Source organism: Juglans microcarpa x Juglans regia, chromosome 5S (genome assembly GCF_004785595.1).
Source record: "Juglans microcarpa x Juglans regia isolate MS1-56 chromosome 5S, Jm3101_v1.0, whole genome shotgun sequence".
Taxonomy (NCBI): Eukaryota; Viridiplantae; Streptophyta; class Magnoliopsida; order Fagales; family Juglandaceae; genus Juglans; species Juglans microcarpa x Juglans regia.
Window position 1 is genome coordinate 18,368,702 of NC_054603.1, and position 15,078 is coordinate 18,383,779.

General features: G+C 35.9%; 1 pseudogene; it reads right to left on the reverse strand.

The window, feature by feature from the left end:
- Positions 1–361: 361 nt before the first annotated feature.
- LOC121267150 lies at positions 362–12,984 on the reverse strand (annotated as a pseudogene).
- Between the last annotated feature and the right edge of the window lie 2,094 nt (positions 12,985–15,078).

A 15,078-nucleotide genomic window follows, 5' to 3' on the forward strand; every position in this document is an offset into this window, starting at 1 on the left:
TAAAAGGCTTCGATCACACTATGAATTTCTTTGGCTTTCGTAGTTTTTGAATCAGTAAAAAATTAGAATTGGTCGATTTTTAATACATCAAAGGTAGGAAATGCACGTGTAATGATGACATGCTAATAACAATAAAAAAGCATTGAATTAGTAAGGAAGAGCGAGCATTATGTGCGGCAAGTATATTGACATTCTATCAAAAGTCTGCAACTCGTTCAATAACAAAGTGATTGGTTCAATTCAAGAGCACATTTTATCTATCTACCATGAACCATTGTAATAGTGAGATTGTTAATAAAGCGAATGCATTGATTGTGGTAAGCGGCCTCACTTTTTGGGATTGTCTGGTTTGCAGTGAATCCTAGCTGTCTTGACAAGGCAGATCATCAATCTCACTTCTTAACATGGAAATAGCAATTGATACGGTTGGCCTATCTTTAGCCAAATTTTGTACGCACTGTAACATCCGAGTCTAGCAACAAGCGGTTTTCTAAAATTTTTATTTTTGGAATTATACGTAGAAAGTGCCCATTTAATTTTCGAGTATTATTTTCTTTTTGGATCGGATGAAAAATCTTTTTATGAACCAAGAAATTTATGGAACAATTATATATATATATATATATTTTATGAAGAGTTGAGGCCCAAAACTCATAGAGAGCCCATTTATTAATAGTTTATTTTTTCACTATGAAACATGGGCAAAATATTTGAAATGACCCAGTATTTTTTTATAAAGCCGAAGCCCGTGTTACCTTATTTTAGACTCCACGTTATACACGGTTTCACATCCGTTTTATCCCCAAGCATGCACGCCACTTTCTCTCATCTCTAGGGTTTTATTTTCGTCTTTCAATCACCTATATATAGACATCCTTCGTGCATGAAGAAAACCCAAATTAGGCTTGCCGTCTCTAGAGTTTTCTTTTTATGTTCAATCACATATATATATATACACACACACACACACACATACTTCCTGCAGGAAGAAACCTCACGCCGCTGCCCTACCACATGAAACTGTAGCCAGTAACTCCTCTTTCCAAATAGTGCACCACCCTCTAGCCTGGTCCTCACCCACTTGGAAAACACCACCCCAACCTCACGGGAAGCCCCTTTCATGGTAGCATCATTCTCACTGGAGTAGTTCCACCATGAGCAGACCTTGCTCCGCCGTACGCCACTGCCAGTGCACCACCCACATGAAACTATAGTTTCCCTTTGCTTAGCCACTGCGCAGCTCCATAAACCACTGTGCACCAAGCTGCCAACCCTTGCATGACCATCATGAGAGGCCCCTATTTTAGCACCCGAAAATAGAGCAACAACAACTCAGTGTTCATCTCGTCTGAAGCCACCACATGTCGCCACCGTACTGCTCTCTCTTCTTCTCGGTATTATCTTCTTCCTCATGCCGTGGTCAATCTCTCTCCGTTCTCCCATCACTTTCTCTTTTGCTCACCACTCTCTCATTCTCTCTCACTCCCTCTCGGTTGCTCTCTCCCTCTCATTGGTTAGCCGCCTACCCTACTGGCCTAACCACCCCAGCCGCTTTCCGCTGCTCGAAACTTCTCTTAGTAAGTCCTCCGTTACTCTCCAACCGCAATGACGCTGAGTGTTTAGTTGTTCCCATAAACTTCTATAGGTTTATTAAATAATTTGAGTTATAATTACAGTTTTACCCTTTTAGCCAAATGTTTCTTGAACAAGTGATTTTCGGTAGGACATGTTTTTCCATGGGAATGCGTAGTTTTCAATAAATATTTTAGTATTCTATATGGGTTTTGTCTCACTTTATAGTACACAATTATATCAGTTGATATTAATGTTTAAAAGAATCTAGAATTTAATGTTTTAGTTAGAGAAATTAAGTGGATATTGATGGATTTGAAAAATTATGGTATTTTAGAAATTATGGAAATTTTAGGCTTTGAGGAATTACAATATGTTGATTTCAGGTTTAAATATCGAAATACATGGCTAATTGAAAATTTATGGGAGTACGTGACTATTTTATAGGTGGCGAATGATTTTTTGTTCAGCACTACTGTGGAGAATTTCTGAAAAGCTAAGAAGTCCAGATAAGCGAGGTTCCTATGCTAGACTTTGCATAAAAATAAAATTGGTTGAGGTTGATTTTTGAAAAGTATGTTTTGTTATGAAAAGAAATTTGAACCACCTTAGTTATTTGTTTTGCAATACTCATGAGATTCTGTTTAAGAATAAAGTATTTTTCTAGCATGACTGGTGTAGACATGAGCTATTTTGACATTTTGTTTTTGAACTGTGCAAAAGAGAGCGATATGAAATTTTGTGCATAAATTATGTTTTTGTGATCTGATTCTGTTATGTTCTAAAGATGTTCTGTACTTTAAAAGCAAAGTGGTTTTTTGCGTGGTCTTTCTTGTATGCACACTCGGGGCTGAGAGAATAATAAGGGGAAGATTCACATTCTATTTTTATTCGGTTGGTCGTCGGGATTTGCACAACCCTATCATGGGGTTAAATATGGTCTCTGTTATGATATGATAAGATAAAATGTGATGTTTCAGTTTATGGTATGCCAAAGGGATTTTGATTATGAATATTTTGAAACTTTTGCTCTGATATTTTTTATAATATGTTATGACTTTGCATTCTGAAAACAAATATTTTGATTTTGCATTCTGAAAGAAAGTATTTTGTTATGCATTCTGAACTCTATAAATGTTCATATTTACACATTAGTATATGTTCTCTGCTTACTGAGTTGTTGATAACTTACCCATTATCTCTAAACATTTTTGAGATGGTTTTGAAGGTTTAGCCGGAGAACAAGAGTATAAAGTTTTAGCAAGGTATGGTCATCGTAGAGGAATAAGTACCCGAGGGTACAATTACTTATTTTAGAGTCATAGTTAGTAAATTGATTATTTTCAGATATTTTGATGTGTTGGCTTAAGGATAATTCCGAGTCTTTGGGGAGTTTCTAATTTATTTTGTTGAAATTTTATTTGTTGTTTCGGTGAAGGAACGTGGATATTTGGGTTGAGCAAATGAAATAATATTTTGTTGAGTTTTCTGGATTTTATAGTTGTGGTATTGGAATTGATATTAGATATTAAGAGCTAACTCTTCGGACCTCTGGGACCGAGGCTTTGCACGCACAACAACCCGACGTGTATGCATCTCAAGATTATCTCCTTTTCAAAGTCAGGTTTCAAAACTTTGGGACCTATTATGGCTGCCATATTGTCTGTCTTCCACATTTTCTATACCTAAAAATATGAAAATATGATTAGTTTCAATATGTATTGCATGCATCAATCACTGACTTATATACTCCAATTGTCCCTATATGAAATTAATTAGAAAAGAGAGACTTACAAATCCTAAAAGGTTCATGGTCTCCTCATCATGATCGTAAAAACTGGCGTTTTTCCTTCCGCATAATATCTCTAGCAACAATACTCCAAAGCTAAAGATATCCAATTTTTCTGAAAACCTCCCTTCCATTGCATATTCAAGAGACATGTAGCCGCTTCAACAACTCATGTACACATGATCCAAATCTGATTATCAATAATATCAACATGATTAATATCTGATTGAATTCGGAAAATCAAAAGTACTTACCACGTGCCAACAACTTTTTAGTATTTGCTTGATCTTCATTTCCCCCAAAAATCCTAGCCATTCCAAAGTCTAATATTTTTGGATTTAGCTCTTCATTCAATAATATATTACTTGCCTTTAGATCTCTATGAATAATCCTTAATCTCGAGTCCCTATGAAGATAGAGTAGACCTCGACAAATTCCTTCGATAATGTTGAAATGTTTTCTCCAATCTAGACGTTCTTGTTTAATTGGATCTAAGTAATTTAATCCAAACAAATTAGAAAATAATGTCAAGATCATGAAATACAACAACCAATGAAGATGCAAAAATTAATCGACAATAGAATGAAGTAACCAAATAGAAATGCATCTAAACTTTTATTTGGCATGTATTCCTAGACTAATAGCTTTTCTTCTCCTTCGACACATCTGCCAAGAAGTCTAACAAGATTCCGGTGTTGGAGTTTAGAAATCACATTCACCTTATTCATAAACTCTTGCATCCCTTGCCCTGATGTTCTGGCAAGTCTTTTTACTGCAATTTCTTGTCCATCTAACAGTTTTCCCTGTAAACATGCAACAACCCACACTACAACAAAAAAGACTTTTTGGGACGATTTTCTTTTGGAACGAAATGAAAATCATCGCAAAAAGTAAGATTTTGGGACAAATTTCATATTTCGTCCGAAAGAAACTACGGAAGAACAATTCCGTTTGAACGAGCTCGAACGGGATAATTAGGGATGAAATATTTTGTCCCTAATAATAAAACCGTTCGAATGTAATGTTTTAACGTTCGGACGGTTAAATTTAACTGTTTGAACATACATTATAGCGCGTTAAGTAATATTATTATAGCGGAAAATTGTTCTACCGTTCGAATGGATAATTTTAATTGTTCGAATGATTAATTAGCACTGTTCGAACGTACATATTGGCGTGTTAAGTATAAGTATTATAGCGGGAAAATGCTTTACGTTCGAACGTACAAATTAACCGTTTGAATGATAAATCAGCACCGTTCAAACTGCAATTTGGCGCATTAAGTAAGATTATTATAGCGAAAAATTGATCTACCGTTCGAAGGTACAATATTCAGCGTTCGAACGTTATTTGCATGGTTCGAACGGTGATCATATTTTTTTAAGAGAATTATATTATATATTAACTAGTAATTATAAAAAATTTATCAATTAAATAATAGCAATAATATCAATCAATAATTAGTTTAGAAAATATAAACTAATACTAATTTATAATTAAATACTGAATTTACAAAATACTAAATATTGTCCATTCTAAAAACAAAAAAGATAAATAAACAAAAGATAGAAAGTACTAAGACCCCAACTCTTTGCACACTTCCTCGAGTGCAGCTAAGCGTTCCTCTATCTATGTCAATCGAGTACTAATGGTGACCTGAGTCGTAGACATGGCATCAATCAACACTGATGTCTGTCCGCTGATCGCTGCACGCATGACCTCGACCATGTCCTCATGAGTAGCGCTGTGTACTGATGCCTCGGTCTGTCTGGATGTCCCAGCGGCCGATACTCCATGATCTCCTGACTGTGCATCTCTCTGAGAATCAACCGGGTTTGGAACATGTCCACGAAGACGCAGTCTCGAGTGTCCCGTGCTGCGTGAGAGGGTGGTGCTGTTGATTGGTCCCATCGGATCCCGTATACACTCAGCAACATCAGGCATGACACCGGAAAATAGCAGAAATTGGGTGATCAAGATCTCAAATGGCAGTATATCTGTCAAAATATACCGGGACTCGAATATATACCCCACCAAGTCGATATGAATACCACGAGCGACCCGTATCATAAATTTCGTCCGGTTAATGCCCACCACTATCATGTGCTGCCAAGGGTCAATATTGTTCGCGATAATCAAATTCAGGATCTTAAAGAAAGAAGATGGATCTGCCTGCTTGATGCTCTTCATCCCGTTACACGGGGGAGCATCTGGACCAACAACCAAATCCCTCACCTCATGATCAGCAAGGGTATCGACCTCATTTGTATAAACTGGTGCCTCCTCCTCAATTGTCTCCGCCTCAGCTGAAGGATTAGACTCTCTTGGCACCACCTTCAGATATGCATCTGGCAGCCTAGGAATACCGAGATGCTCAACGAGTCTGTACCGTGAAAATACAACTGAAACTCCTCGGATAGAGATCATGTATGCTCCTCTGTATCTGGGCTGGCACCACCAAGCTCTCTATAGAACTCAGAAACAATGTCAATATAGGAGACGGTCCCCCATGATTCCTCTCGCTCATCTAAGATAGGTCCCCAACCACGATCGTTGAAGACTAATGGCAGGAAATGACCCTCCCAGACAAGACTCTGGAAGTCAGAAAGCTTCACTTGTCGCTCTAGTGAAACAATCCTCTCCCTGCCTAGATTGATACTAGTCTCAGCAGGATTGCATCGCTTACGTCCCACCCTAGAAGAAGACATTTTAATCAACCTGAAATTTACAATTAAAGAGTTTATCAATACATTATTAACGATAAAAATATAATAAATAACTAATCACTAAATTACATGTATTACTGAATCTTTAAATTAAAATACAAATAGTTAGGATTTAATAATACTAATACTTAATTCTAAATTAATAAAATTAAGTATTTAAATTAAAATACTACTAAATCTTTAAATTAAAATACAAATAGTTAAGATTTAATAATACTTAAATACTTAATTCTAAATTAATAAAATGAAGTTTGTAAATTAAAATACCACTAAATCCTTAAATTAAAATACAAATAGTTAGGATTTAATAACAGTTAAATAGTTAATTATAAATTAATAAAATTAATAATTAAATTAAAATACTACTAAATCTTTAAATTAAAATACAAATAGTTAGGATTTAATAATACTTAAATACTTAATTCAAAATTAATAAAATTAAGTATTTAAATCAAAATACTACTAAATCTTTAAATTAAAATACAAATATTTAAGATTTAACAATACTTAAATACTTAATTCTAAATTAATAAAATGAAGTTTGTAAATTAAAATACTACTAAATCTTTAAATTTAAATACAAATAGTTAAGATTTAATAATACTTAAATACTTAATTCTAAATTAATAAAATTAAGTATTTAAATTAAAATACTACTAAATCTTTAAATTAAAATACAAATAGTTAGGACTCGGATTTGTTTAAAGAGGCACTGCCGACAGACAATACTTTACCTCGTAACTTCTATGACGCAAAAAAGTTGAAATGAGGACTCAGATTTGATTACAACGTAATACATGCATGTAAGAATGACTGCATATTATTATAGCGAGAGAATGAGCAGTTGAACGAGTGTCCCATATGCCACGAGTCATGATGGACATCGGACAAGCAAAATGTTCCACAAAAGGTCGACACCATTTTCCATTAATACCTAGATTACAACGATTATTTATGTCACGCGCAACGGTTATAGACATGACATGGCATTCATCAGACAGAGTAAAGAATGATGATGTTTTGTCACATCCTGCTGACTCCCAGGTGTGGAAGGAATTTGATCAGGAACACTCATGGTTTGCTGAAGAACTGCATAATGTAATACTTGGGTTGGCAACAGATGGATTTAATCCATTTGGAAACATGAGTACTAGTCATAGTACTTGGCCAGTTGTACTTATGCTGCATAATCTACCACCGTGGAGGTGTATGAAATATCCATATTTCATGATGAGTTTACTCATTCTAGGTCCGAGGTCATCGGGAAATGATATAGACATACACTTACAGCCATTGATTGCATAATTGAAAGATTTCTAGGAGAATGGGGTTGTCACATTTGATTCATCAATAGGCAAGTCGTTCAAGATGCATGATGTGGTGTTGTGGACAATAAATGATTTTTTCGCTTATGGAAATTTGTCAGGTTGGAGTACTAAGGGGAAAATGGCATGCCTAACTTGTAACAAACATACCAAATCTGAATGGCTTACGTATGGAAGGAAATTATGTTTCATAGATTATCGTCGATTTTTACTTGGTGACCATTGATGTTATGCATATTGAAAAAAATATCTGCGAATCCGTATTGAGAACATTGATGTCAATCGAAGGAAAAATAAAAGATACAATAAACTCAAGGAGGGATTTGAAGCGGTTGCAAATAAGACTGGAAATGCAATTGCAAGAAAATGGTTCGTCTGTCTACATGTCGATTGGGTGGTATACATTGTCAAGGAACGAAAGGGTTACATTTTGTGAGTGGCTAATGAAGATAAAATTACCGGATGGTTATGCGTCAAATCTAACAATGTGTGTGAGAACAAATGATTGGAAAATAACTGGATTAAAAAGTCATGATTGTCATGTCTTCTTACAGCGTATCTTGCCTATTGGTATCCGTGGGTACTTGACATGAGATGTGCGCTTGGCTTTGACTAAGTTGGGTGTATTTTTTAAAGACTTATGTGCTAGGACGTTGAATGTAAAAGCTTTGGATCGAATGGAATGAGAAATTGCCATAATATTGTGTAAGCTAAAAAGTATTTATCCACCGTCATTCTTCGACGTCATGGTTCACCTAGCCGTTCATTTGCCACGTGAGGCTCAACTTGCAGGACCAGTTCAATATAGATGGATGTATCCCATTGAACGATTTCTTGGAAAGTTGAAACGTACAGTGGGTAACAAGGCCCGCCCAGAAGGATTAATTGTAGAAGCATACATTGACGATGAGTGGCATACCTTCTGTTCCAAATATTTCCACGGAGTTGACACTCGGTTTGATTGGCAAGAAAGAAACTTTGACGTTGACCGAACAAGACAACGGAATGTGTTTTCCCAACAAGTACATCCAATTGGTGCAGTGCGTGGTTATGACTTGTGTGGAAGAGGGTTTGAGAAAGCTTAGTCGTACGTGCTGAACAATTGCCCTGAGATAGAGAACTACTTGAAGTAAGTTATAACTTTTTCTTAATTTAAATTCGCTCATTTACTTTAAACAAAGTCTAAGAATATAAAACATTTATGGTAATCATCAATTTCAGTGATCATATTAACTTGCTCAAGGAACTGGGAGTGAATGATATAAACCAGAAACATGAAGAGGAGTTCTCGAGATGGTTTGAAGAACGGGTAATGAAATTAAACATGAAGTTTACTCAATAACCAATGCAAAAATATTGATTTAAATCTTGATATAATATATGCTTTACTCAATATGTAGGTTGTACAAATGCATGCGTATAATCCAAATGATATATCGGATGAACTGTATGCATTGGCGTGTGGCCCATTGAGACGCGCTGCTCGATATTCTGCATGTATTTCTCAGAGAAGTAGGTATCACACAATGGATCGAGATTGTTATAGAAAAATCCAAAATAGTGGTGTCCTAGTCAAAGGAAGTCATGATGGAGAAAATATTAATTTCTATGGGGTTATTGTCGATATAATTTGAATGAAATATTTGGGAGAGCTTGCGGTGTATCTGTTTTAGTGTGATTGGTGAGATTTAAGCAATCCTCGTACTGGAGTCCATGATGATGAATATTTTTTTAGTGTTAATACATCAAAAAAATGGTATGAAGATGATCGTTTTATTTTGGCTTTTCAATCATCTCAAGTATTCTACTTAGATAACCCAAAGTTAGGAAATCAATGGCGAGTAGCACAAAAATATTCTCCAAGAAATATATATGATGTTATCCCTCAGGCAGAAGGACAAGACGAAGAAGAAGATGACCCCTCTACTCAAGAAGCATACCAAGAGAGTCAACCCGCCTTAGATTTGTTTGTGGATTTGAGCCAGTATGAGATGATTCCATTAAATAGAGAAGATATTGAGGCTGAAATTGTTGATGCGACAGTTGAGGAAAATGTTGAATCATATGAAGTATCTACAGATGATGAGAGCGAATTATCAAATGAAACTGATACAGATTATGATGGACCAATTATGTGTTTACATTATACTTGATGACAAATATTTTACTTATTGAATGCATCAGTAGTTTGAAATTATGCTACCAAAGAGGAAGGAAGTTCGTAACCCATCTCCACCTGTTCCTAGCTCTCCTTCAGATTCACCATTAGAGATTGACTCTACAGAACAAGATAAAAATCTTATACTCATAAAAGTTATTAATTAAGGTCCTATAATAGACATATAAATGAAATTGATTACAATGTTATATTTTATAGAGTCTACCGTACAATCTCGTCAAGGTCGAGGCACCACTGGAGGGGTGATGTTGGAAAAATATTGTAAGGTGAGTAAGATCAAGGTTAACATTCCTGATGAACATACCGGGGGCGAAGGACAACCAGCAGCTTGGCTTGCATCGCATGTGAATGCTCTTACACGAACTTACACACCTTTGGCAACGACTTCATGGAAGAAAGTCCCCCAAGATGTTATAGAACTTATCAAGAAGCATTGTTTGGTAATGTTTAAAACATTGATTTAGTAAAATAAATTTCTATATTTTACTTAAATTTAGAATATTATAAATGATAATGTGTTTGTGACTATTTTTTTCAAGAATGATTTCGAATTAGATTTTGGTCGGAGAGAGGAGCATAAGATTGTGGACGAGCTTTTGGGGAATGCATTCTGCAAATATAAAGCGAGGTGTCATGAGCATTATAATAAGTTTGAGAAAAAGGAAGATGCACGCCAACATCCTTTTCAGGATGTCCAACCTTCTGAGTGGGAAAAATTTTGTGACATGTTTGAGGATCCATCATATCAAGTATAATTAAATTTAATTATTTTACTTGTCCAATTTGTCATTTCGCTTCATAATATTTTCAATTTCTTTGTAGGAGCGAAGTTCTATAAACAAAACAAATAGATCAAAATTGAAGATTAATCATCATGCAGGCTTAAGATCTTTCCATCGCCTCTCTAAGAAATTGGTATTACTATTTTTTTTATTGGATATAGTTAATTATTTGGATGAATCACAATGACTTTATATCTTAACACATTTATTGTAGCAAGATTCAGATACCAATTATGATCTAACAAAATTATATGCTGCATCGCATCGCACACTAATTGTAATGGAGAGTGGACTCATCCTGATGCCCGTGAAAATTATATAAGTATTATAACCTGTTTTAATTAAATATATTAGAATATTTATGACGATAATAATTCTTTATCTTATATATGTCTAGGATAAAATGTTTGCCCTACGTGCTGAATTTGCGTCAGATCAAAATTCCTCAACAAGTGATATTGATATTTTTACACAAGTCCTAGGTCATCGTTTAGGATATTTGAGGGGTTTGGGTCGCTGTGTAAAGCCTTCTCCCTCTTCCTCTTCTTCTGGGAATGCATCTATGACTTCTATAGCGCTAGAGAATGCAGATTCCAAAATCGAAGAATTGACTGCAAGGCAGCATGAGTTAAATGTTCAATTGGCAAAACAAGCAGATATGGAGATGTGCCTCAAACAACATGAAGAACAACAAGAAGAGTTCAGAAGACAGATGCAAGTTCTAATGCAGCAGCTTATGCAACAATACAGGCCTCCAAGCAATTGATGGTTTTTTACGTACAGATTTTAGGATTATCTATTTATTTACGAACAATGCCAGTCTCACGGTTATTTATTTAGTTCGCACTTATTATAAAATTTTTGTGACTGTTAAACAGTTTCTAATGTATTTTTTCAAATATTATGAATTTCTATTTAGTTTCCTATTATTGACTTTAAATAAAATAGTTATCGTTCGAACGACCCAATAACATTCGAACGCTCATAGCGTTCATAATGTTCGAACGTAATTTATTTTCGTAGAGTTAGAATGATCACACAACATTCGAACGTGATTTATTTCCGTAGTGTTCGAACATAACTTATACGGGTCGAATCCATATACCGTTCGATTTGACCATGTAACGTTCGAATGCAAAGCTAAATTCATACCTTTCGAACGAATTTATTTTTGTTTGAACATATTTTGCAATCATTCAAACACGTTGCTACTGTTCAAACGTAAAATTGTTTCCGTTCGAACGATATTCTAAGACGAATTTCAACCGTGACAAAAAAAATTTCCATTCGAACGTCTTCGAATGGTTTCCTTCAATTTCATCCCAAAAGATATTTTTTGGGACGAAATGGTGATTTTCGTCCCAATATACCTTTTGGCACAGTGTTGTTGGAACAAGCTCGAGATGATTTTTTTCCGTCCCAAAAGAACTTTTGGGACGAAAATTTTTGTCCCAAAAGAGCTTTTCTGTTGTAGTGCCATAATTTACTGCATATTCAAATTATTAGGTGATAAGCCTCTAGAAGCAGCATAACCATTAATTACCCTATATACGGCACCAAATCGACCTTGTCCCAGCTTGTTAGATTGATCAAAACTGTTCATTGCACTTGCTAGCTCTTCAAGACTAAATATTGGTAGCTCTTGGAGTTTATCATGGTTGATGTCGCCTGCAAGATTTTCTTCGAGATGAAATGTTGGATATGTTCCTCCCATGTTGTTTTTCTTACTCTTCATTATCCTCACTGGTTTGCCGATAGTCGTACTAGTTAGTGTCTATATATAAATGATTACAGTTCTTAACTTCTTAGTGCACTTATACGGCAATGGGCAGAATGAATGAACATTTTACCTTTATGTTTAGCCCTCCACCAGCATAAGAATAAAGTACACACTGCCACAAAGAAAATTCCAATGACCACTGTGACTATGACGATTGCTTTCACTTCTTTCTTTCTATCTGCAGCAAAGAAACATCCAAACTACTTGATCATCTGATGTAGGCTACAAAAGACTACTTTTTCTCCTTCCTTTTCTGCTACTATGACTCCTCAATTTGCCCCGGCCTCATTTTGACTGCTCATACATTTAATATTTTTTTTAATTTTTGTCTTAATGGTTAAAGAAGTGACTGTTTGTGTAGTTGTCTTTTTTTTTTAAATGTTTAAACATATTTAATAAATATTTGAAATAAAATGTAAAAAACGGAATAAAGTGCAATTTGCATTAGGCAGCACAAAGAGTGGGCATCTGCAGGCAGCAGAGTAGCACCACTCAAATATATAAGCACAAAATAACCAATCAACTAGAACTGTAAATCTAAACTTCAAGAGAGAAATGAAGAAAAGTTGATACGGAACTTATGACTTGTTAACGTACCAAGTTCTGAAGAGGCCAAGCAAACATAAAGATTGATTCCACCACTACTGGAGAATTGTTGCGAGTCTATTAAGTATTCTCTGGTCCATGACAAACACCCAATGCCAGATTCATATGCATAAGCTAAACAAGAACAATTCTCCAAGCACCGATATCTACATTCATCCTCAAAAGCAGATGACCAATTTGCCAAACTTGGCGTTTTCACCATCTTCACCTTCAAAAGCCCATCTTTTTTTAAGTCTTCACTAATTGTGTTCGCTCTCATACACTGCAAAGGTGTCCTCCTCACACATCCACTTGTCGAATTGGCTCTGTTCCATTCTTCAATATTCTTCGGCTCTAAACAATTGCAAATTGGTGAATTATTCGAGTTACAAGTTCTGAATGCCCCGCACTTGCTATAAACCTCACACACAGATGTCAAAGATGATCAATGGATACTCCAATCCTTTCCATTAAAGGAATAAGTTTCCAAAATATAACACCCGGGCATAGCGCCAAGCATGTTTTTATATTTTTGGGTTAAGTATATGAAAAGCCCAGTTGAAATTTTTTTTCGAATACTATTTTTTTTATGGGCCCAAATTGGTTTTTAACTGTTATCATTTTTTTTTTCTAATGGACTTGTCATTGTAGTTAAATTTTTTGATAAGGACTCTACCCGATCACCGTATGGCCCACGCCCGTTTTTATTAAACCGGAGACCTGATCACTGTTTGTTTTTAAAAATCCCTTTACATGTCACTTTCCGTTAGTCATAAGCTTACACGACTAATGTATTTACCCACTCCATGCACACGCACGTCTCCCTCATTTCTCTAGGGTTCCTATATATTTATTCATACTTCCTACAAAACTCAGTCTCTTCGCACCGTTTGAAAATCAGCCCAATACCTCCACCCACGCACGTACGTTTGGAGCATGCTTACACTGCGGCTCAGCCTCCGTCAAACCCTCCACCAAGTTCTAGCCGCTGCTACCCTCTTCAACCACCACTCCACTGCCACAAACGAGCCAGCCCGAGACGCAACTTGGCGTCACTTTCCGTGGAGTTACTACATCAGAAAAGCCAACGCTCGTGTGCACTCATTGAAACGGAAACCACCCCGTGCGAGTTTCCCCCTGCATGACGAAAGCCACTGGCCATTGCCCAACCCCATGAGAAACTGTAAATAACCGAGAATCACGAGAAGTCATTCCTCTATTTTTTATCATCAAAATAGAGCCAATATCTCCACTGTGTAAGGCTCCTCTACGAGCTGCCCAACCACTAGGAGGGTTGCACCGTGCAGTCGTTGCCACCTCTGCCCCGGGCCGCTATCACCCTCTAGAAGTCAAGCCTCCTCAGCTGTAACAACCTGACCAAATATTATTAGAGATAAATTGTGGATAATTTCAGTGGACCTAAAATTTGGTTAATGGGCAGATTATACTAGAAGCCCAATTGAGTGTTCGAGTTTTTTTTTTTTAAATAGACTATGGGTCTAGGATTTTTTTATTTTGGTTGATATCGATTTTGTTAGGGCTTGCCACATTATAATATTTTAAGGTGGAATTTTTTATGTGCGGAGAAACTTTTGAGGAACATATTGGATTATTTTAGAGGTTGAGTTGAATGCCAAAAACTCAAACAAAAACCCTATGCCACGCGTCTCCTACTTAGGGGATTATTATAGAATTCTGTCTCCATTAAAACTCATAACCCATACCAACTACAATAAGTCTATACCCGCAGCTCCACTCCCATGCACATGCACGTCTCTCCTCTTTGTTTTCTCTAGGATTTTCCAGCATGTTTTTTTTATATACATATGAGACTTCTCTTCATGCATGGTTTAGTTGCTGTCCATTTATCACTGCATACACGGCTCCATTCGTACCGCTTCCTCCACATACACATTTGTCACTTCTAGAGTTTTTCTTTTGTTTCTCATCCCACTATGGTTTATAAATATGCAAGTATGATTATGATAAAATATGTAATGGATATGAAGACGGTACCTATGTTATGGGCATATTGCATTGCTAGGTTGTGCATGCTGGTAGTGCACCTAGTATCTCTTCCTTATGTATGGATTCCACAACCCGCGACCACGAGCGGAATCGAAATCTACTTAGATTCGCTAACCATAACTCACGGGGGTCAACAATGGGTAACGGCCTATGATAAGTGAAAGATAACTTCATGTTAATGTTAATGTTTATGTTAATTACATATGTATTTGTGAGTATGCACGTTTTCCAAGAAGCCTTATGTTTATTACGTTTACTATATGATGTATTGCTTATTGAGTATTCGACTCATTTTTGTATATTTTTATGTTT